Genomic DNA, 22,285 nt, shown 5'->3' on the forward strand with positions numbered 1-22,285 from the left:
ACTCTTGATGAAAAAGAAAAAAGTTAAATCGCTCACACAAAAACAGAAACATGTAGGTTCCGTAGCAACAAACACTCCTCTTTTGTGTACAAACACTTCAGGATTGTTATTCAGCCCGGATATCTTGAGCGATCTACTCGCCAAACTAGAGACAATGGTCAAATCCCTTTTGCTTCCCCTCCTTGAAAGGTCCAGATTAATAACTCTCCACCTAGAGGATTTAAGTAAACAAGTGGGAATGAATAATTTACTTATATCTGAATCAATAAATACCCAGATTAAAAATAATGTGAAGGAACATGTTCCCCCCCCCATGGTAGTGCGGCTCCCCACGGATGATCATTTGACAAATTCGCCCACTATTTTGGAGGTAAACTCCGCGGATAAACCATCTAATAATACAGCAGATCACGGCAGGACACAGCTCACAACAAATAGTAGAGACACTAAAGGGGTCAATAATATGGGTAACAAACAGAAATTTGCCACTAGTCAGGACACCGAAGAACAAAAAAGTAAAAATAGAACTCATTCTTCGGAAACAACCATTATGAAGAAAAAGGACATAACAGATCATGAGAAGTATGATTGGTCAATCCAGCCACAATATATCCCAGTAAGCAGAAGGGTGGACCTACCGCCCGAATCAGCCCCATATACGGTCATCATGACAGGGGTCCCAGAACTAATACCAGGTGCAAGGGAGGACTTCCATGCGTTAAAAAATAAAGTTATGCATTGGTTGAATTCAAATAGACCCCTCCCTGCGCATATAAATGGGGAAATTCTTATGGTGAGACGTACATGTTGGGTAGGTACTAGACCTAAAGATAAGAAGGGCGATGTGATAATCATAAATTTCAGAGATCACAGAGCGGTCAGATGCATAGGTGATTGGTTTGAGGCTAGAGGGGAGGTCGCAATTGCTACACACCTGGTTGACTATTTCTACCCTAGAGAATTGATCGCCTACTCCATTCCAGACGTTAAACAAGATCTTCCTATGAATTGGGGTAAAATGGATCATCGTTTCTCCTTCCAAGCTGTACATAACCATACTTTCTATCCACAGCTGAATAGTAGACCTATGAGCAATAACTACCAACTATTCCAAGCTCCAAACCAGGCTCCAAGGAATAATAACTCTCAGATATACCAGAGATTTAATATCCCTACCTCTAATCGTTATGCCGCCTTGTGCGGTTTGGAAGATGTAGATTGACTTAATATCAAAGAGACCCAAATTGGAAAATTCATCGCTTTACATCATCCGTCTTCCAAAGCTTCGGACCATGTATCTGAATCCGTGGAAACTAGATCTAAAGAAATTAGGACCCCCTCCTCTGTACCAATCCCTCTACAGCATAGGGTTTCTGATTCTTTTTTATCGAGGTCACATCAATCATCACCCGAACAGGCGGGGGTCACAGATTTAAGAGTGGCAGAAATTTCGCCTGCAGACAAAGTACTTAATATTTGTAAAAGCTCAGACCCAAGAAACGCTTGTATTAATGTACAGTTTATGTCATGGAATATTGCGGGTGTACGAGATAAAGTACTGGATGGGACTCTTATGAAGTTTGTTGAAGACCACCACGTAATCTGTCTTCAAGAGACATGGTCTACCAACGAACAACATCTGTTGGGATACAAAACGTATTTTTCACCGGCTATTGCAGGCATACATGGTAGGGCGAAGGGGGGTCTGACGATATTTATAAAAAACACCATACCTGGGCTAAAAGTCACTCCCCTGAGATTACATATTAATTATCAGATTCTAAAACTCTCGTTCGAGGGGAAGGGGGTTATCTTTTTAGTAAACTCGTACGATAACCTTCCAGAATCAGAGAGACCAGAACTACTTGAGACCATCCGTAACAAACTTTTCACATTGATTAGTAGAATACAAGGGACAGTCGTCCCTAGTATTGTGTGGGGCGGTGATTTTAATCACCACCCCTGTAATGTGTCAAACTGTTGCGCTTGTGGGGATGGGGAAGAAACTGATAACCACGAGACCCATTTCAGTCATACAAAGTTAGGAGAATTACTTAATGAAATGATGTCGGAACTAGGCCTAATGATCCTAAATAGTTCCGATATCATATCAGGACAATTGCAGGCTACATACCTGGGGAGAGGGTGGGAGACAACAATTGATTATATTTTGATCACAGCTACGCTGGGCAGCAGAGCACAGAATTTTAGATTAATAATTAACACATTAAGTGACCATGCAGCGTTGGTTTTTAATCTAACCCTAGATGCAGGGAAATTTAAACCATACTCGCTGATGTCTGCTCTTGCCCAAAATAACATTCGCTTGGCAAAACAAAATGGCTACGCCTTAAGCTGGGGCAAGATTGAACCAGAATTAATAACCAAGAAGGTGGTCCAAGCCGTCTATCCGGCGATCATGAAATGTCTAGATAGCAACACCAACCAAAAAGTATTATTAACTAATTTTAGTGTTATTTTAAAGAAAGTAAATAATCTTTTAACTTGTAATAATAAAGGGAAGAAAGGTCATAAAAGAGGGTGGTTTAGTCACGAATGCACGGTAGCCCATAAACTTTTGAAAAAAGCATTGTCAAAATCTGTAAGAGACCAAGATGAAATTCGCCGGCTAAGGACCTCTTACCGTCTAGTTTGCAGATTAAGGAAGCGGAAAATAAAAGATTCCCTATGGGATCAACTGCACGAGAGCTCTCAGTCCAAAAATGGAGAGATGTTCTGGAGGATAGTGAAGACTCCCTTCCTGTCCGACTCCAGCGACCAGCCTTCAATCGATGTAGCGATTGATGGCCCGACATGGGTAAACCATTTTGCTAAAGTGTTCAGTAAAACTCAAATAATAGACCTAGATGAGAAGAAGGAGGATAGTCCCCAAGACACCCTATTTCCGATCCCTCTAAGCTTTGAACTAAACGAAATAATTAAGGCAGTGAAAGCAAGTAAAGGAGGAAAAGCCCCCGGTCCAGATGGCGTCCCAGTCGACTTCTTTAAATTTAATCTTGACTTATGGGCACCTATCCTAAAAAGGGTGTTTGATGCGACAATGAGGCATGGGCTACTTGAATCTTGGACCCAATCAATTATGATCCCGATCTTTAAGAAGGGAAACAGAGACGAGGTCTCCTGTTATCGGCCAATATCACTCCTGGATTCCCTCTGTAAAGTCCTGGGTAGAGTGGTCTTACAACGACTTCAAGACTGGGCAGAAGACCACAATATACTATCAAATATTCAGTTTGGCTTCCGAGAAGGATTCGGAACTATAGAACAGGCACTGAATTTAAGCCTATTGATGGGGAAATACGTAACAGCAAAAGAAGGCAGATTGTATATGGTATATGTCGATCTTTCCGCGGCCTTCGATTGCGTCTCCCACTCAAAACTTTGGTCTGTTCTAACTGACATGGAAATAGATCCAGCCCTTGTAACCCTCCTTCGGGCATTATACTCTAACCCTACGTCGAGGGTCCGTTTTGGCACACAGGGCGAAGTTTCTGAGTCATTTCGGGTGGAACGAGGTGTGAGGCAGGGGTGTGTCCTGGCCCCCTTCCTCTTTTCTTTGTATACCAACGGCCTGGAGGTCGCAATGTTGAGGGGGGCCCAGGATCTCCCTAGAATAAAAGACCGTCTTATCCCAGCGCTTCTTTACGCGGATGACGCGGTAATTTTAGCGCGCACTCCGCGAGAGTTACAGAAATCCCTTGACAGGTATGCCCAGTTTATGGATACTCTAGATCTCAAAATAAATATCAAAAAAACTTATGTAATGGTGGCGGGAAAGGACAGGAAAAGGGGAAAGTCAACATTCCTAAACAAAGAGAAGCTGGAATTCACTAATCAATACTCATACCTTGGAGTATTGATTGATGAAAAACTTAATTGGAAAGCGGCCATCAATGCTAGAAAACATTATCTTTTGCGCGCAATTATGGCACTCATAAAATTTTCACAGAAACTAGGGAAAAGACCACCCGTAGAACTTCTTCGTATTTATACAGCAAAATGCCATTCTATCGCACTCTACGGGGCAGGTTTGTGGGGCCATAAAAGCACGAACGTACTTCAAATTGCAGAGAATGTTTTCATGAGATTTCTCCTGATGACTCCAAAACGTGTGTCTACGTTTTCCTGTCATGCCGAACTTGGTATGGCCCACATTGAAGACCTGGCTAAAGTCCAACCTCTTCTATTGTGGCGCCGTATTTGGATGTCATCAAAAAATCTATTCACAAAGGAGATCATAGCAGATTGCATGACGCTGGAGCACGCAGGAAAAATAGAATGGCTACTGTATATAAAAAAGTTTTTCAATGATTTAGATTTGATCAAATATTATGATAATCCCGAATTAATGTCCGAGATTTCGAAGAAAGACCTAAAAATAAGAGCACTTTCTCATCTGGAAGAATTACGGATCACAAAAGAGTCAAGTAAAATATCGGTCCAACATTCTTTGATGGTTGAGACTTCTCTCACCATTGAACCTTACTTGACCTATGTTGAGTCCCAATTTGAGCGCTTTTTGCTGACACGTTTCAGATTAAACGTCTTCCATAGGCTTGTAGCCTTCCCAAAATGTAACTCTTGGGAACGAACTCTAGTGGCGTGCCCTTGCGATGAAATTTCAACACAAACAACCATGCACACTGTTTTGTTTTGTAAATTTTATGTTGTCCATCGCAATTTATGGTTGACCCCGTTGTTAAGAAAGCTTGGCTTTAGAAGATGTCGTCCTGCTATGCTGCACCTGCAATTTTTGAATACTACACTGATCACAAAAAGTGTAGCTATGTTTCTAAAGTGTATTTATAATCACAGACCCAATTTGGGTTGAAAGTATTTGTGTTAAACTAAATAATTTCATATTGTGTGTATATTGAGGATAATATGTTTTTCTTTGTGTAAAAGCTTTTATGGTTATAACTGTTTGTATATAACCGAATAAAGATTATTATTATTATTGTTATGATTAGCTAAAAACGTTATGGCTCATTGGATGCAGATACTGCCTTAGAAAGTGTAAAAGCCAAATTGTCAACAACTACCAGATGTGAAAAAGCAAAATCGTCACCCGACTGGTCTAGCACAAAGAACACTGAAACCATAGAGTGCGAAGCTGGTGGCAAGAGCAAGAAATGCACCTGCGATTGTTCTGGTGTACCTTTTGAGTTCAAAAGTCATCTAACAGATGGGAAGGGAGGAGCAGTGGCCCTTGAAGCTAGATTTCAATGTTCCATCATCCTACATAGTGTCTACCTAAGATATGCAAACTACAGACAATGAGAGACTGTGTGCTTACGTATGCCTGGCACATTGAAAAAGAGCAACGAGGGAGTTGCAGGAGGGATTTGTTGGTGTCCACCTTGGACAAAACAATATGCTGCCAGAAAGTGGGTTGAGGAGTGGTGCTGCCTGTCCCCATCACGATGCATCAGTTTGCGCTAAGGGGATCACTCCACCAAGCTTTTGAACCATATTTTTCTGGCAAGAAGAAAGTGGTCAGGAAGGCCCACCACCTCCATGCCTACTGTGCCCTCATCTTCAAGCACTAGATACTAGAGATAGGTGTTCTCTCTCACAGATAGGGTACTGAAAGTGGTCTCTTAGTCCACATTATTCAGAACTCACCTGAAGTGCCTCCTTCCATGGCATTGCATTTTCTGGGAGATCCCGATACTTGCCAACAATGTGCAAGTTGGGAAGTCGTCTGACTCAACTTCTTTTTCAAGTCTGTAGGATTCACAAAGCACTATTGAAAAAACAACAGTCCCTGACAGTCAGGCAGTTGTGTATTGCACTCCCCTGGCCAGCCTGCCCCATAGCTGTGCCCCCCAGCACCATCCACTGCTTCTTTCCGTGGCACCTTGATTGTTGTGAGAGGTTATTTGATTCGTCGTAGCGCTGCTGTGATTGCTACAGCTCACTTAATTGCTAATGTTTAACGTAGCTCCACGCTATGTAGCCAGGAAGACATTGCAATGCCTGTCACCCGTGTGCCCCAGCTCACGACATGGAGGGCGTGGTGTGGAAAGGCGAAAAATGGTGCACTGGGGCTGACAGCTCTTTTCAATCTGTTCTAGTGGGGAAAGGTCGGGCAGGTAAAGTGCGTTCATTCTCCTCCTCTGGCCCCCTTGCTTTCAGAATCCTACCCAAGGACTCCCAGGTTACTTTCCTGCGGTATTGGTATAAAGTATTTTGTTCATGCTTTGCAACAAACAGTAACTGAGAATTCTCAAGTAGCTTATAATGCGTCTAATTTTTTTTGTTTTGTTTTGTTTTGTTGATCGAATGTGCTCTGAGTCACATGTTTCTTTCACATATGCAATTCCCTCTTTGTTTCAATGTCGTCCTTGTGATCTCCACTGGAGACTTGTGTGTAAAAATCTATAGATTTGTTGATTGTTCGATATGTTTTTTTAAAACTTGCTCAGAGCAGAGTTTCTTCAACATCGGCTGATCGGTGATTGCATTAGTTACACACGCCGACTGGTGATGTCAGACCAAGGAGGCACCATGAAGCAGGAAGTTATCATCGGAAGTGCGGGCCAGGGGTTTTAAACTTCGGCTAGGCAAATCAAGCAGGTCTGGTGAAGTCGGCCATTTCAACCTGCCTAAAGCAAAAGGCAGAATTTCCGGGCTACGCTGGTGCAGTATAAACTTCAGCCACCATTAATAAACCCGTTAACATCGCAAATGGAGCAGAGGCTACTGGGATGTGGATTGGACAGTCCGTCAACATTGCCACACTATCCCAGTTCCCTGTATCTATGGCGACGCTTCCACCTGCTCTGTCTTGGTCATTACTTGTTCTTCGCTTGATAATGGAGCCACGGAGTAGGCAACAATATTATTATTACACTATTTCAGAATAACCTCAGACAGACATATTAGAGCAAAACAGTGACAAGGCAGATTAAGCAAGAGCCTGTTGATTGTTTGTAAACAGCTAGAAGGAACTCATTAAAAGGGATGGTATATCACAGCCCTTCGTTCTTAAATTCCGTGCCTCTACAGAAAAGCGTCCTAAAAGTTTCCGTATGTCAGAAAGATTTTTTCAAAATACTTCAGAGCCTCTGCTGAGCTTGAGGAAACTGCGCAACAACATTTTTACTTTACCGAATACGATGAGGACCCCGCAGCAGCACCGAGCTGGCGCCATTGATGTGAGACATTTAATTTCACCTGCAACATTTATGACCAGAGGCAGTCCTCGGCTGTAATTACCACCGTTGCATAATGAAAAGCGGGAACGGGGAGGCGAAAGCAATCAGCAGCACCGTGAAACCGCGTGCAATCAAAGGACAGTTTAAAATTAACTCACATTATGCCTCTAGTCAGATGCGAAGCAGTCTCTGCCCCTGAGATTAACTCGGAGTTCAGACTAACCTCAGCAAAGTGCCCGTGGGGTGGTCCTATAAATACATACTAAAAACAGCAATACCATTGGAGAGAAATCTACAGTTGAACGTAATATCACCAAATATCTCAGCGATAAACAAACTGTCTGTATTAACCTCAGGAAGAACCCCAGGGAGAAACACTCTGTCCATAACAATGGTACTCGCAAACCTTTGCTCAGGGGCCACAAGGTATGGTCTGTGGTGTGACCCAGGGCCACACTGAAGTCAGCAGGGTGGCGGTAGGGAGTCTAGGTGGGTCAGGGATTGTGTAAGGAAGTCTAAAAAAATGTTAAATAAGCAGACAAGCATTTATTTGCAGGTCAACTAAAGTTAAGCGGTGCAGGACACCACAGTACTTACTTCATAACTTCATTTAACCTGCAAATAAATGCTTGCCCGTTTCTTTAACTTTTTTTCTGAATATTAGTGCTCAGCAGCCGTGCTGCTGTTCACCAGGGGGACGCATGTAAAGGTCTAGAGGGCCGCAAGTGGCCCTGGGCCCTACTTTGAGTATCTCTGGTCCATAACAACACCAGCAAAACTCTCAGAGAGAAACACATTACCATACTAACTTTAGCAAGATACCCAGAGAGATAAACACTGTCCGTACTAACACCAGCAAGATCCCCAGAGAGAAAGACACTGCCCATACTAACACTAGCAAGATCCCCAGAGAGAAAGACACTGCCCATACTAACACTAGCAAGATTCTCATAGAGAAACACATCACAGGTACTAACTTCAGCAAGATCCCCAGAGAGAAGCACACTGTCCACGCTAACATCAGCGAGATCCCCAGAGAGAAACACACTGTCCGTACTAAGACCAACAAGAGCCTCAGAGAGAACTACATTGCTGATACTAACTTCAGCAAGATCCTCAGAGACAAAAAAATTGTCCATACTAACACCAGCAAGACCCTCAGAGAGAAACACACTGTCTACACTAACATCATTTTTAAAGAGAGTGTTAGGACAAATATTGATTGTTTGTTGATATTTGCGGAGAAAATTCCAGAGACAGCAGTTGCGATTTTAACGTGAATATGTTTTAATTGCGATTGCATGATGTATTGTGACTTTCTTGTGGGTGAGCAACAAGAGAAGTGCAGCCAACACGTGTTTCACCCCATTTAATTGGCCATCCAGCCTGGGGCTTCCTCAGGGCTGTGGTGATATGTGACAAAAGCATGCAGATTGAACAGTGGAGCATTTGGAGAGAAATACATTTGAGAAGTTGGACGTGCAGTATAATACAGTGTAAAAGCATTATATAGACATATTAAACAACAGAACTGGTCCGTCAGGAGGTCGAGGACCGTGCAAATGGTAAGGACAAGTTGAAGTAATCATGTATGGAAGCAGGATATAACAGTTAAGATAATATAGAGGTTCATGAGAGCATTGAGTGAAAGAAGAGAGGTTAGTGTTAGCAAAAAAGTTAAAGAGTTGGAAGACCAAAAGAGGTGGTAGAACGGTGGGGTTGAGGGCCCCGAAAGTACGGCGGGCGAAGGAAACAATTTGGGAAAATAGTGAAATAAACGTCATGATGAAACCCGAAATGTAGCGCATGGAAATAAGCAGTTGAAAGGTACAAAGTTTTCATATCGCGCACGTTAGGTCAAAGATAGCATTTGAATAGTAGAGACAGAATGTGATGAAGCAATGTAGAAGGAAAAAAGAGTATCAAAATACATAGGCCAAATGACGTCATCATTTAAACAGCATATCAAAGGAATCGACAAGCAATGGTGTATCGCAAAATAGTAAAATAAACGTCATGATGAAACCCGAAGTATAGCGTATGGAGATAAACATTTGAGTAGTACCAGGTTTTCATATCACGCACGCTAGGTCAAGGTTAACATTTAAGTGATAGAGGCAGAATATGATAGAGCAGTGTAGAGCAGTGTAGAAGGCAAAAAGAGTATCAAAATACATAGGTCAAATCACGTCATAATCAGCATTTCAAAGAAATCGACAAGCAATGGTGTTTCGAGAAACATGGTGCAGCATGCATGTGTTAAAGCGAAAATGACATTATGGCAAAAAAAGCGGTATTCATTACAATGGTTTAGGGAAAATTACTGTATTGGATGGATCAGATATCCGGGTCAGGAAAGCAGGGATGGATGACAAGAGATAAGGGAAATTAGATTTCAGAAATAAGTAACCATAGGGTGATCGAAAAATGAGGAGAGACCCAGGCGTTTAGCCATATCAGAGAATAACTGCTGGGTCTCGAGTGCTATGGGTGACAGTAAGATGGAAGAGTTGCTAATGGGGCTGCTCTGGAGCGAAGATGACGTGGGTAGTGTAAATACGGTGTATGTGTAAAAAGGGATCAAAATAAGGGGCAAAGAGGGCTTGAGGGTCGCGGTGGCGTGTCTGAAAATAATGCGCTCACCGTATGTAAATCTGTATGGACTCCTGGGTCCTGTCAAAGTATAAATAAACAAACCGTCCTTGTATCTAAGGAAAAGCAGAAGAGAGTATCGGGCGGGTTAGGGACCGGGATCGAGAATGGAGCCTCGAGGTGAAAAGAGGATGATTACGACCGTGGCCGTGTTAGTAGCTTACTTATTAGAGGCGCGTCGCCTTGTGCAGTCTGTCCGGGCGGTCGATATTCGCAAGTGAGCAGTGGCGTGAGGGACACTTATTATAAAGCGTGTGCCAACTACTTCTGGGTTAAACCGGGAGGGGGGTGTGTTTCTCCGGAGGGAATCCAAGGGAGGCGGGTTGGCAGTACTTAGCCGGCGCCATCTTGGAATGGGTTGTCACAAGCAAGCTTCCCAGAGAGAAACAGTGTCCATACTAACATCAGCAATATCCACAGAGAGAAACAAACTGTCCACAATAACTTCAGCAAGATCCTCAGAGAGAAACACACTCTCCATACTAGCAACACCAAGACCTTCAGAGAGAAACTCATTGCCCATACTAACTTCAGCATGATCCCCAGAGAGGAAAACACTGTCTGAACTATCTTCAGCAATGCCTCTAGTGAATAACACGCTTTCTCTATTAATCCCAACAAGACCCCAGAGAGAATCACACAAACCACCCCTACACCAGCAGGAACTCCAGGGAGAAAAACACTAACCATAGTAACAACAGTAGGACCATCAAAAAGAAATTCTCAATCCATATTAATACTAGGCAGACCCTCAGAGGGAAACCGACTGTCCATCATAACACCAGGAAACCACTCAGAGAGAAACACACTATTAATACTAACATCAGCAGAGATTTTAGAGGAAAAATAGATTCTTCATACTGACCTCAGCACGAGCAAATCATCCAGAGCGAATATTCATTCAAACAAAACTCAGAAAGACCCCAGGGAGAAACAAACTATGTATATTAACATCAGCAAAACCCAAAGAGAAAAAGAAACTTTTTTCATACTAATCTCAGCAAGAGCCTCTGAGAGAAACCCCATTCATAGTAAGATCAGCATTGTCCCCAGGGAGAAACTCGCTATGCCTACAAACCTCAATAAGACCCCATTGAGGAAACACACTTTCAAAAATAACTTCGGAATAACCACTGGAGAGCAACTGCATTCATGATAAAATCAGCGAGGCCTGAGTAGAGAAACATACAACAAATAGCACAAGAGATAACTCTTAGAAGAGGACTTTCAATACACCGCGCTTACATCAGCATTGCCATTGGAGAGAAACTCCTGCTAAATTAACATCAGCAGAGCACCCAAAGAGGAACAGACTATCTAAACAAGTGGAACACCCGCAGAGAGAAACTCATAGTCCATACAACCTCAAAAGGGCACAGGAGAGAATCCTGCTGTCCATTTCTCACCAAGGCCTGCAGAGAGAAGTTTACGGTCTGTTGGGGTGGAAAATGTCTCTTGTGTAGATGGGTGAGAGGGTGTCCCTTCCTTGAGGTGCGTACTATGGGGCAGATTACGATGCTGCCCGTAAAGGCTCCAACCGACGGTCGGCATGGCAGTATTAGACTGCACACAGGCACTGCAATGGAAGGCCCGAGTTACATTTACAGGCTGCTTATGTGGGTGGCACAACCAGTGCTGCCGGCCCACTAGCAGCATTTGATTTACAGGCCCTGGGCTCACACAGTGCACTGTACTAGGGACTGACTAGTAAATCAAATAAGCCAATTATGGAAACACCAATCCATAGCAACAATTTACAAAGGGAGCACTTACACTTTGGCACTGAACAGTAGTGGCAAAGTGCCCAAAGCATCTAGACCAGCAAAACGTCCAACACAAAGCAAAAACACAGGAGACAAATGTAAAAATAGAGGGAAAACGCACACCAATGATGCCAGGTCTAACACCCTCATTATGAGTGGCTAGTAAATATAGGTATTTCCGGTAATGGGAATTACCGGGCCTCTCAGAATGATAGGTTTTTAGTCTTCACAGGGACATTTCTTTAGCGGAAATATCAGTGTTAAACTCTGATAAAAAACATGCAGGTATTGGCAAGGAAGCACAGATTCCTGCTTGTTATTCTCTGATAAGCTTTAATGCCCTCTATTGCTTTGTCCCTTGAATAACTGTGGAATCCACACCCTTGTCCTGCTGTAGCCAAGGTAAGGATCGCACTAATAGGTTGCATGGTGCTGTTACCCTGATTCTGCCTTCAGTGCACCCCGGAGCAAAGCAACTTGCTTCCTAATTTTATGCCTGTGTGTAGGCACTTGGAACTCCACCTCTGCCCGTGCATGGAGAACTGCAAAAGATAGTTTTTGAAAGACTACTCTGTATTGCCATCTGACAGCAAAAGACAGAACACACCACAAACAGATTTAGACGCCTTGATGCTCAGGTGAAATGCAACCATGGTTGGCTGGTTTAACTGAAGACAACAAAAGCACTTTTATCGGCTTGGGTATTCAGACAAAATATCGAAGTAAAAATATCGCCATACCAAAATATTGTGTTTAAAATATCATTATATGGAAATATCGTCACCAAGAATATCGTTGTCAAGAATATCGGTTTTGAGGTAAGTAATATCAATTTTTAAAATATCAAAGTTATTAATATCGTTTGCAAAAATATAGGGTCGATTTGGATCCTGGTCGAACAGCTCTCCGAGACCGACACGTACCCGTAGCCGGTCCGTCCTGTGGATGAAGTACGATGCGCATAACTGCCAAAAACACGACTGAAAACGTACGCTGTGATTCAAGCTCCCTTCTCTGTCCGAGCCGTAACTCCTATCACCGAACCGAGTCGCCCGGAAGCAGTATCCACAGCAGTTTCCGCCCTGACAAGTACTATGCGTACTTCCTACGCGCCGGACGGGTCACCACATATGGCACGTCACAGCATTTGGAAAAAAAGCATATCAGCTATGATTCGCTCCACAACTCAATCCACGGCTACGAGACGGACCAGCTTGCAGCGGGTACGAGACGGAACAACAAGCAGCGTGTACGACACGAACACTACATGAATCCCATCGCGCAGGTCATACCAGTACTCTACATCTATGACCGGATCAGTAACCGACGCCGACGGCGCAGGCGGTAAGTCAGACACCTACCACACAAACAAACGACACGTACCCGCAAAATGGTACACACACACAGGGGATCCACATCCTGGCCACTAACAACAGGCCACCATAGGGGTTGCATGGTCTGCACCACTACCACCCCCATCCATAGGGCTTATGTTGCCCAGCACTCCTGCCACCCCATCCATAGGTGACCTGGTGCCCATCACCCCTGCCACCCCCAGCCATAGGGCATATGTTGCCCATCACTACTGCCACCCCCAGCCATAGGGGACCTGTTGCCCATCACCCCTGCCACCCCCACTCATAGGGGACCTGTTGCCCATCACTCCTGCCACCCCCATCCATAGGGGACCTGGTGCCCATCACCCCTGCCACCCCCATCCATATGGGACCTGGTGCCCATCACCCCTGCTACCCCCACTCATAGGGCTTATGTTGCCCATCACCCCTGCCACGCCCAGCCATAGGGCATATGTTGCCCAACAATACTGCCACACCCAGCCATAGGGGACCTGTTGCCCATCACTACTGCCACCCCCAGCCATAGGGCATATGTTGTCCATCACTACTGGCACCCCACTCATAGGGCTTATGTTGCCCAGCACTCCTGCTACCCCCATCCATAGGGGACCTGTTGTCCATCAACACCTGCCACCCCCAGCCATAGGGCATATGTTGCCCATCACTACTGCCACCCCCACTCATAGGGGACCTGTTGCCCATCACTATTGCCACCCCCAGCCATAGGGGAACTGTTGCCCATCACCCCTGCCAGCCCCAGCCATAGGGGACCTGTTGCCCATCACTGCCACCATCCCCAGCCATAGGGGACCTGTTGACCATCACTACTGCCACCCCCAGCCATAGGGGACCTGTTGCCCATCACTCCTGCCACCCCCACCCATAGGGGACCTGTTGACCATCACTACTTCCACCCCCACTCATAGGGCTTATGTTGCCCAGCACTCCTGACACCCCCATCCTTAGGGGACCTGTTGCCCATCACTCCTGCCACCCCCAGCCATAGGGCATATGTTGCCCATCACTACTGCCACCCCCACTCATAGGGGACCTGTTGCCCATCACTACTGCCACCCCCAGCCATAGGGGACCTGTTGCCCATCACCCCTGCCACCCCCAGCCATAGGGGACATGTTGCCCATCACTACTGCCATCCCCAGCCATAGGGGACCTGTTGACCATCCCTACTGCCACCCCCAGCCATAGGGGACCTGTTGCCCATCACTCCTGCCACCCCCACCCATAGGGGACCTGTTGACCATCACTACTGCCACCCCCACTCATAGGGCTTATGTTGCCCAACACTCCTGCCACCCCCATTGAGGTTCTGGACTTTTAAGAGTCCAGAGGTGTCAGGGAAACAACACCCAAAGACCCCTGAGTTCCTCCTGTCTCGGTGCACAAATAAACAGAGACACGGGCTTCTCGATGGTGGCGTCAAAGACCAAGGTTTATTTACTGCAGGGACACAGAAGTCATAGGAACCACACAGAGGCAGAATCTACGAGACTGTTCAAATTGCATTAAGTGGGTTGTTCTTTAAATACACGCACAATGCCTTTAGGCAACATTACACGAATATTTCTCATGCCCAACCCGGTATCCCAAACAAACAGTAAATAGACATCAAACAATAATTAGTCGTAGGATTTCGGTATTCGATCAGATTCCCCTGACAGTTTTCCATTCTTTGTCCGAACCTCCCCATCATAAAAATCGTAACCTCCCCATTGTAAAAGCCCAGAAGGAGAGGAGCAGAGCCAGGTGCAAAGGATTGAAAAGTAGGATAAGAGGTGTTTATGGATCATAAACGGGCATGGCTACCGTCTTCGGCCTTTCAGTCAGGACAACGGACACGAGAACCAGTATAGCAGGACTGGCCTCAGGCAGGGGAGGCAGCTTGATTCTGCCTAGTCATGTAGCGTCAGCCTTTCTCGGGGCTCGGGCTTACGTGTCCTTAACAAGGTGACTCTGCCGGGGTCATCGCCCGTTCATTGACTATGTGAGGGCAAGAAACAAAATGGATGCCGTAACTAAAATGGATGCCATGACTTTACAACAGAATGCCCTATTTCTCAGTGAATTCATGCTAGTTGCGTAGCGAAAACACTGTTATGCATATAATGGATCATTTGCGGTTCATTGGTACCAAAATCGTGTCAGTACTACGATACCGAATTCACGGGTTCGGATCGCTACAGAACCTCAGACCGTCCTTTTGCCCTTACATAGGCAATAACTCACTCTATGTCAGAATCCATTTCTATGTTCATCAGGTCACTGATATGTTGTTGAAGCATTACTCTATCCCGTGGCGTATCTCTAAAAACAGGTGGTCTTCTTACGCATGTTGAAATGCAGAGGTTACATAAGGCAAGACCACACTGAACAATGAGACAACACGAAAATAAAAATACTAACGCAACACCAGTGACTATCAGAACCTTCCATCCCCACGCAGACAACAGGCTCCAGAACCATCCCATTAATGACCAGTCACCTTCCTCTACATGTATAGAGTCAGAAATCTTATGTAACTTAGAGATGGCCTTGTACACCGTTGGCGCATTATCTGGGATAAAAACACAGCAACTCGATTGGATCATCTTACACACTCCACCTCGATCTGCAAGTAACACATCAAGAACCATACGGTTCTGTAACGTCATGAGGCGATCCGCTTGAAGGTCAGCTGTCAGGTTACTAAGGGCACCCGCAGTTTCGGTGATGGTGGATTCAACTACCCGTGTTAGTTGACGTAAGTTTCTACTGTTGGCCATAGGCCCCCAGAACGGAAGGAAACCTTTGAAGAAGTCTCCTGCTTCTTGGCCAGCAGTATCTTCCTTACTGAAAACACCTCTCACAACTCTAGTTTTGTGATAGTCCGGTGCAGCAGTGTATGTCGGAGGTAGCAGTTGAGCGATATAACATGAGCCTGAGAAGTCAGCAGGCAGCCATGTGTATGCTCTGTCTTGGCAAACAAAATAGGTACCCTTAGCAGCTAAGAATGCAGGGGAAGACCGTGACGGGAAAACATATGTTTCGATACAGTCACTCTTCCCTAGTCGAGCTTTCGGATTCCTCCCATTTCCTTGCAAACAGACCTGACCTTGGTGGGGTACGACCCAGATCGGAGTCGAGCTTTTACGTTTGTTCTCACCCAGAGTAATGCCATATTCCGTAACATTCCAACCCATGTAAACTCGCAATTCGTCCTTGGGAATGAACGGAGTGTTATTGACATCTCTAACCATGTCAGTGATTCCTTTTACCAAGGCTCTATTAGCAGAGTTATACCGAGTGGAACGCGGAGGTCGTGGAGGATAGGTCTCTAGGGCATAAGCGAACATGGTCTGAAATGCCCAGAATGATCCATTATAACTAAAGGGCAGGACCAAGTAAGGGATGACCTTGTCCATGGTATGTGGTATCAAGCCACACACCCAGCAGTTTGTTGTGTTAACCACTAGTTGATGTTGGTGCAAGAGCTGAATGAAAGTGTTATTTATAAACTCAGAGCGTCGAGCTTGCTCGTGGGCAGGAAAAGGATGGAAAGAATGAAGAGAAACAACAGTCGGAGAAACAGGAACATGGGGAGATACTGTAGATGTAACAGGTGTAAAGATCAACTGAATACCAAAAATAATTCCGCCTACCAAAGTTATCAAAACAATTAGAAGTGTCAGAGTACATTGCATTAGAAAACATTTGCTATATAATATGTCATATAGCTTTGTCTTGTGCACATTTATGACATTAACCCGTCGCAGTTCAGGAAGCTCCATCTTCTACAACCGTTCGCAATGGATGGTTTGTACCTGTTAAAAACTTGCCTCTGTTTACCCTGGGAGTTCCCAAGATAGACAGAAGAAACCGACCTTATGTCTGATTCCCTGCAAATTAAAACAAGGCACACGTTACGACCCTACGGTAACCCAGATGGTAAGGTGAGAGAAACAATAAAAACAAAAAGATAAAAATTTTGAGCAAACTTCCTGACTGAATGGAATGCAGTAAGATCAAAACAGTTTTCAAACAGAAAGGTAATTATGCAATGTCATTAGTTCATAACATGAGAACGTAGATTATATCTGTACTTTCCGGGTCTTGTCTGATCTTGAAATAGCTGGTCTACAGGTGCGGAAATGTTTGACTCCACAGGTGGCAAATGTTCACTTTGTACAATACTCGGTCCAGGATTCAAAGGAGCGGTTCCTGCTGAGGTGTCAAAGTTCTGTGTTTCAGTTCGTGGGTGGTCCGTTATGTACTCTGCATCACTGAAAGTGATGTGCCTAGGAACAGGTTCTGTCTCGGATACACCAAATCCCTGTTTAACCCAATTGTCATAGGGGAGTGGGAGAGGGACACGCTTTGTATGGCTAGCGTGCAGCACCCAATTTTTCCTTCCAGCTAGGCGTACAGCAGTTCTTGTTGTGAGGAGTACCTGGAACGGACCCACGAATCTTGGCTGGAGGTTCCAAGTTCGTTCGAAATTCCGAACTACAACTTGGTCGCCTGGTTTCAACGTGTGGCCTGGACTCTCTGGCAGTTTAGGCAAGGATTCGAATACCTGTTGATGAATAAGGCTTAATTTAGCAGTCAGATCATAAAGATAATCAATCAACATTGGGTATTCAATCTGTTTGAATTCCTTTGGCCTAGGGACTCCCCAAACATTAGCAGGACGACCGAACACAATCTCATATGGGCTAAGCCCTACTCGAGAGTGTACAGTCGCTCTGGTGGACAGTAGAGCTAAAGGCAGTGCGTCTGGCCAAGAGAGACCAGTGGAAGCTTGAATTTTAGCAAGTTTCAGCTTCAGGGTGCCATTGTACCCTTCAACCAAACCCGCTGACTGTGGGTGATTCGCACTGTGGAATTTCTGGGTAATACCCAGACCCGCACACACACTCTTCATAACTTTCCCTACAAACTCACTTCCATTGTCCGACCAAACAATCCGTGGCATACCATACCTGGGGAAGTATTCTCTGAGGAGGATTTTGGCAGTGGACATAGCAGTGTTATCCTTCAACGGATATGCCTCAATCCATCTTGAAAAGGCACAGACTACCACTAGGACGTATTTAAGATTGTTACACCTATCCATGTGGATATAATCCAACTGAATCACTTCAAAGGGACAAGAAGGGGGAGCAAAATGACCAGTTGGCGTTGGGGTTCCCTTGCCAGGATTATGCATCAGGCATATCATGCAATTTTTCACTACTCTTTCCGCACACTTAGTAATTCCATCGTTCTTCCATACTGGAGCTAACATTTTACAGATCCCTTTCGAACTGATGTGCGCCGCTCCATGCGCCATCGTGACTACCGCAAGTACATACGCATCAGGTAACATCCAACGTTGCTGCTCAGACAAATCAACCCAACATCCACTTGAATCCATTTTACCCGTTTTCTCCTTCCATTCATTCTTCTCATTTTCAGTTGCTTCATTCTGGATTGCCTTCACACTTTCAATCGTATTCTCACACATCCCTGATTCAGCAATCCATCTTGCAGACGTTGCAACATACATTCGGCTCGTCATGTTCTTGGCCGTCTCTTTGGCGACCTCATCAGCAAACGCATTCCCACGGCCAACATCATCCGTAATCTTCCGATGTGCACTGCATTTCACAATCGCAACTTCATTCGGTAGGGTCAGAGATTCCAATAGATCACTGACTAACTGTCCATGTTGGATCTTAGTTCCATGGGACGTGAGAAAACCTCTTTCTCTCCAGAGACGTCCAAAGCTATGTGATACGCCGAAGGCGTATTGGCTATCAGTAAACACATTCACTCTCTTTCCCTCAGCTAAAACACACGCTCTTGTTAGTGCAATTAATTCTGCAGCTTGGGCAGAATTCTGACTTACTCTTGCAGTCTCAACAATCGTACTCAAAGTCATAACTGCATACGCGGCCGTCACATCACCATTCTGTAATTTAAAACATGACCCATCGACATATAAGGTGCCGTCTGGATCTAGTAACGGAGTATCTTTCAAATCAATCCTACCTTTTGTCTCTTCCTCAGTTCTGAAACAACAGTCATGGGGCTCTGAATCACTCGACTCCTGAGTAGTCGGCAACAGCGTTGCTGGATTCAATATGTTGCATCGCTTGATCTGAATGTGACTTGCCAAAAGCGTCAGCTCATAGCCTGATAGTCTAGCACTGGTGAGGTGCTGAGTTTTCGTTCGATTCATGAGTGTATCCACAGCATGTGGAACCATGACTACTAACATGTTGTTCATGACTAGTCCAGCAGACTGTCGAATAGACACTGCAGCTGCTGCTGTAGCTCTCAAACAACTTGGCAATGCTCTGGCTACCGGATCTAATGTGGATGAGAAATATGCACAAGGCCGCTGTTTGTCACCAAATTGCTGCGTTAAAACACTCAACGCACAACCTTCTCTTTCATGGACATATAGTGTAAACGGCTTACTGTAGTCAGGAGTACCCAACACAGGAGCTGAACACAGCGCATCACGTAAGTCGGAGAAGCTCTGCTGACATTCATCAGACCATGGCAAAGGGCTCGGAACACCTTTTCCAGTCAGGGCTACCAATGGTTTTGCCATGAGAGAAAAATTTGGGATCCATTGCCTGCAGTATGACGTAATACCCAAAAACGCACGCACTTCTCTCTGTGTGCTTGGTACAGTCATCTGCGAGATTGCTTTGATTCTCTCTGGGGTCAACCTTCTTCCCTCCTTTGACAAAAGATGACCTAAGTAGGTCACTTCTTGGCAACAATATTGCAGTTTAGAAGGTGACACCTTGTGATGTAAGTCTGACAAATGACGTAATAGAGAAATTGTAGCTGCTTTGCAAGTTTCCTTGTCATCAGCAGCCAGTAAAAGATCGTCTACGTATTGGATCAGAGCAACACCAGGAGGAAGTACAAGAGCATCTAATTGGCTCTTCAATGCTTGACTGTAAATTGAAGGGCTCTCACAATAACCTTGTGGAGCGCGCTTGAATCTGAAACTGCGACCTCCTAAGGAGAAACCAAAAATGTCTCTACTTTCCTCGGCTATGGGAATGCTGAAAAATGCATTTTTCAAGTCGATAACTGTAAACCATGAGGCTGAGGCAGGAATCAACGTCAATAATGCAGTGATATCTGGGACCACAGGAAACTGTGGAATCACTATTTTATTAACTTCTCTGAGGTCAATCACAAATCTGGAGATTGGAGGTTTGGAAGGGTCAGTACGTTTCAAAATCGGCAGAACAGGACTATTGCAGACATTTCCTCTAGTTTCCTCAATCACATCTTTCTGTATTAAGTCTTTCACAATCAGTAAGAGTGCACGTTCACCTTCATTCGAAATCCGATACTGTGGGATTCGTGGGAATTTAACATTCGCTTTCAGACTTACCACATAAGGGGGAATTTCCAAGAGGCCTACATCGTTAGGACCAGTTGCCCAAAGGGTATCAGGGAGAGAACACAGCTCCGGTGGGAGCTTATCCATCAACATATACATTGGAGAGATGACTCTTTTGCCTAATGTGAGCTGTACTCCCGAAGGAGAACAGTACAGTGTCGCATGCAGGCGTTTCAACAGATCTAAACCAAGCAGATTCTCATTACAACCGGTTGTTAGAATAAGGGGTGCTTCTAGTTCGCATGGCCCAACAGATATTGGCAAAGGACTAGAAACAGGATTGTGAACAGGGGCGCCTGAGAAACCTACTGAAGTGTTCGTTAAGCCAGACAAAGGTGCGCCAGGGAGTTTCGCATGCATAATTGAACTTTTTGCCGCACCAGTATCCAACAGAAACGGTTCGACCACGCCTGAGGTAACTACTGCGACATAAGGTCCACTCTGATCAACTGGAACTGATACTACTCCCTCTCTTTGCCTGTGGCTGTCCTAGTACTCGCTTCTCTGAATCTCCTCATTATGATCATAATAATCTTCAACATGATACTGCGGAGATCTACCTGCTTGCGCAGATTGTGCATTTCGCTGATCGAAATAATTCGATTGGCGATCGGCCTGTGGTGTCATAGTACCACGTCCTCTACCTCTAGTTTGCATAGATCCAACAGTACCTCTCTGAGCTGGGACACCACTAGTCTGTGCGTGCAGTACCGGACACTCATTCTTATAATGACCCTCCTTTTTACAATAGGCACACTGATTCCATGCTAACTGTTGTCGGGAAAAACCATAATTAAATCTTTGGGACGTCCCTTGCTGGAATTGTGGCTGTTGCTGAAACTGGGGTCGCTGCTGTGAATCTGACTGATTCGAACGAGGCGGATACGCCTGTTGCAAAAGAACTTTAGTCTTTAAATCTTTTGTTTTCTTTTCTGACTTTTCCTTTTCTTCTTTCTCTCTATTCTCGTAATACTGAGCAGTTGCAAGTATCTGTGCTGTTGTCGACACCGCCCATGCACTTTCAGAATCCTTTAACTTGTTACTAAGTTCAGGTAGTAAATTAAACACGAACTTGTCGACAAACAATCTCTGGCCTCCTTCAGTACTCATATCTTGCCCACTGTGGTCTACGAAGGTCTCTTCAAATCTAGTGAAAAAGTCAGAGACGCTTTCGTCCTTCTTTTGTTTGCATGCCGATAGTTTATCCCAATTGACTCGTAACGCTGGCATCAGCGTTTTCATCAGATTAATTATTCTGCCAGGTAGGGCAGCAATCAGAGGTTCAGGTTTAGCACCGCCAACTTGTTGCGCATCTGCTGCTACAATAACTGGCCAATCACCTCCTAAGGCGACTGGGTGGTTCTCTTGTCTAATCTTGGCCCATATAGGCTGTGGCACTACATTACCAAATAACATTTCAATGTCCGCCAAATTCATGATGCACGCTTGAACTGTCTGCGTTAACTCTTTGTAATAACCAGCAGGATTTTTACGTGGGTCTGGTAATGCTTGTTTTACTGCTAATACTTCGGCCCGTTTCCAAGGGATGTGTATCCACACTCTCTGGAAATGTGCCGGGGCAGCTACAATATTATTAGCCCCATCAGCTTGAACTGCATCACGCCATATCGGCGGAACTTCCCTCATCGGATATTGACCTCGTTTTTTCCTAGTAGTAATCGGTGAACCGTCAGGGTCTCTTGTCGCTCGAAGAGGGGAATCATCCCTATGAGCTAAAATCAGTTCTATCGCTCCTCTTACTTCTGAACCTATCACCATTCCGGTGGCGAACTTCTGTTGAATATTTATTAGATCAGAGGGGACGGAATCTAAGTCATCATCTTCCCATTCTTCACGCACAAGAGAACACATCACGTCAAAAACATAACGTTGAGTAGGTTCATTCCATTGCATAAAAGTATC

General features: G+C 44.9%; 1 protein-coding gene across 2 annotated transcripts in view; it reads right to left on the reverse strand.

Moving 5' to 3' along the window:
- Positions 1–10,105, reverse strand: part of LOC146860865 (uncharacterized) — a 118,047-nt gene extending 107,942 nt beyond the window's left edge. The window contains exon 1 of one of the 2 annotated variants that reach the window (XM_085644845.1): positions 9,998–10,105. The gene's annotated coding sequence lies outside the window, so the exon portion shown is untranslated. The remainder of the gene's footprint in view (positions 1–9,997) is intronic. The other variant, XM_085644846.1, reaches the window with a different exon arrangement.
- Between the last annotated feature and the right edge of the window lie 12,180 nt (positions 10,106–22,285).

Source organism: Triturus cristatus, chromosome 3_1, assembly GCF_964204655.1.
Source record: "Triturus cristatus chromosome 3_1, aTriCri1.1, whole genome shotgun sequence".
Taxonomy (NCBI): Eukaryota; Metazoa; Chordata; class Amphibia; order Caudata; family Salamandridae; genus Triturus; species Triturus cristatus.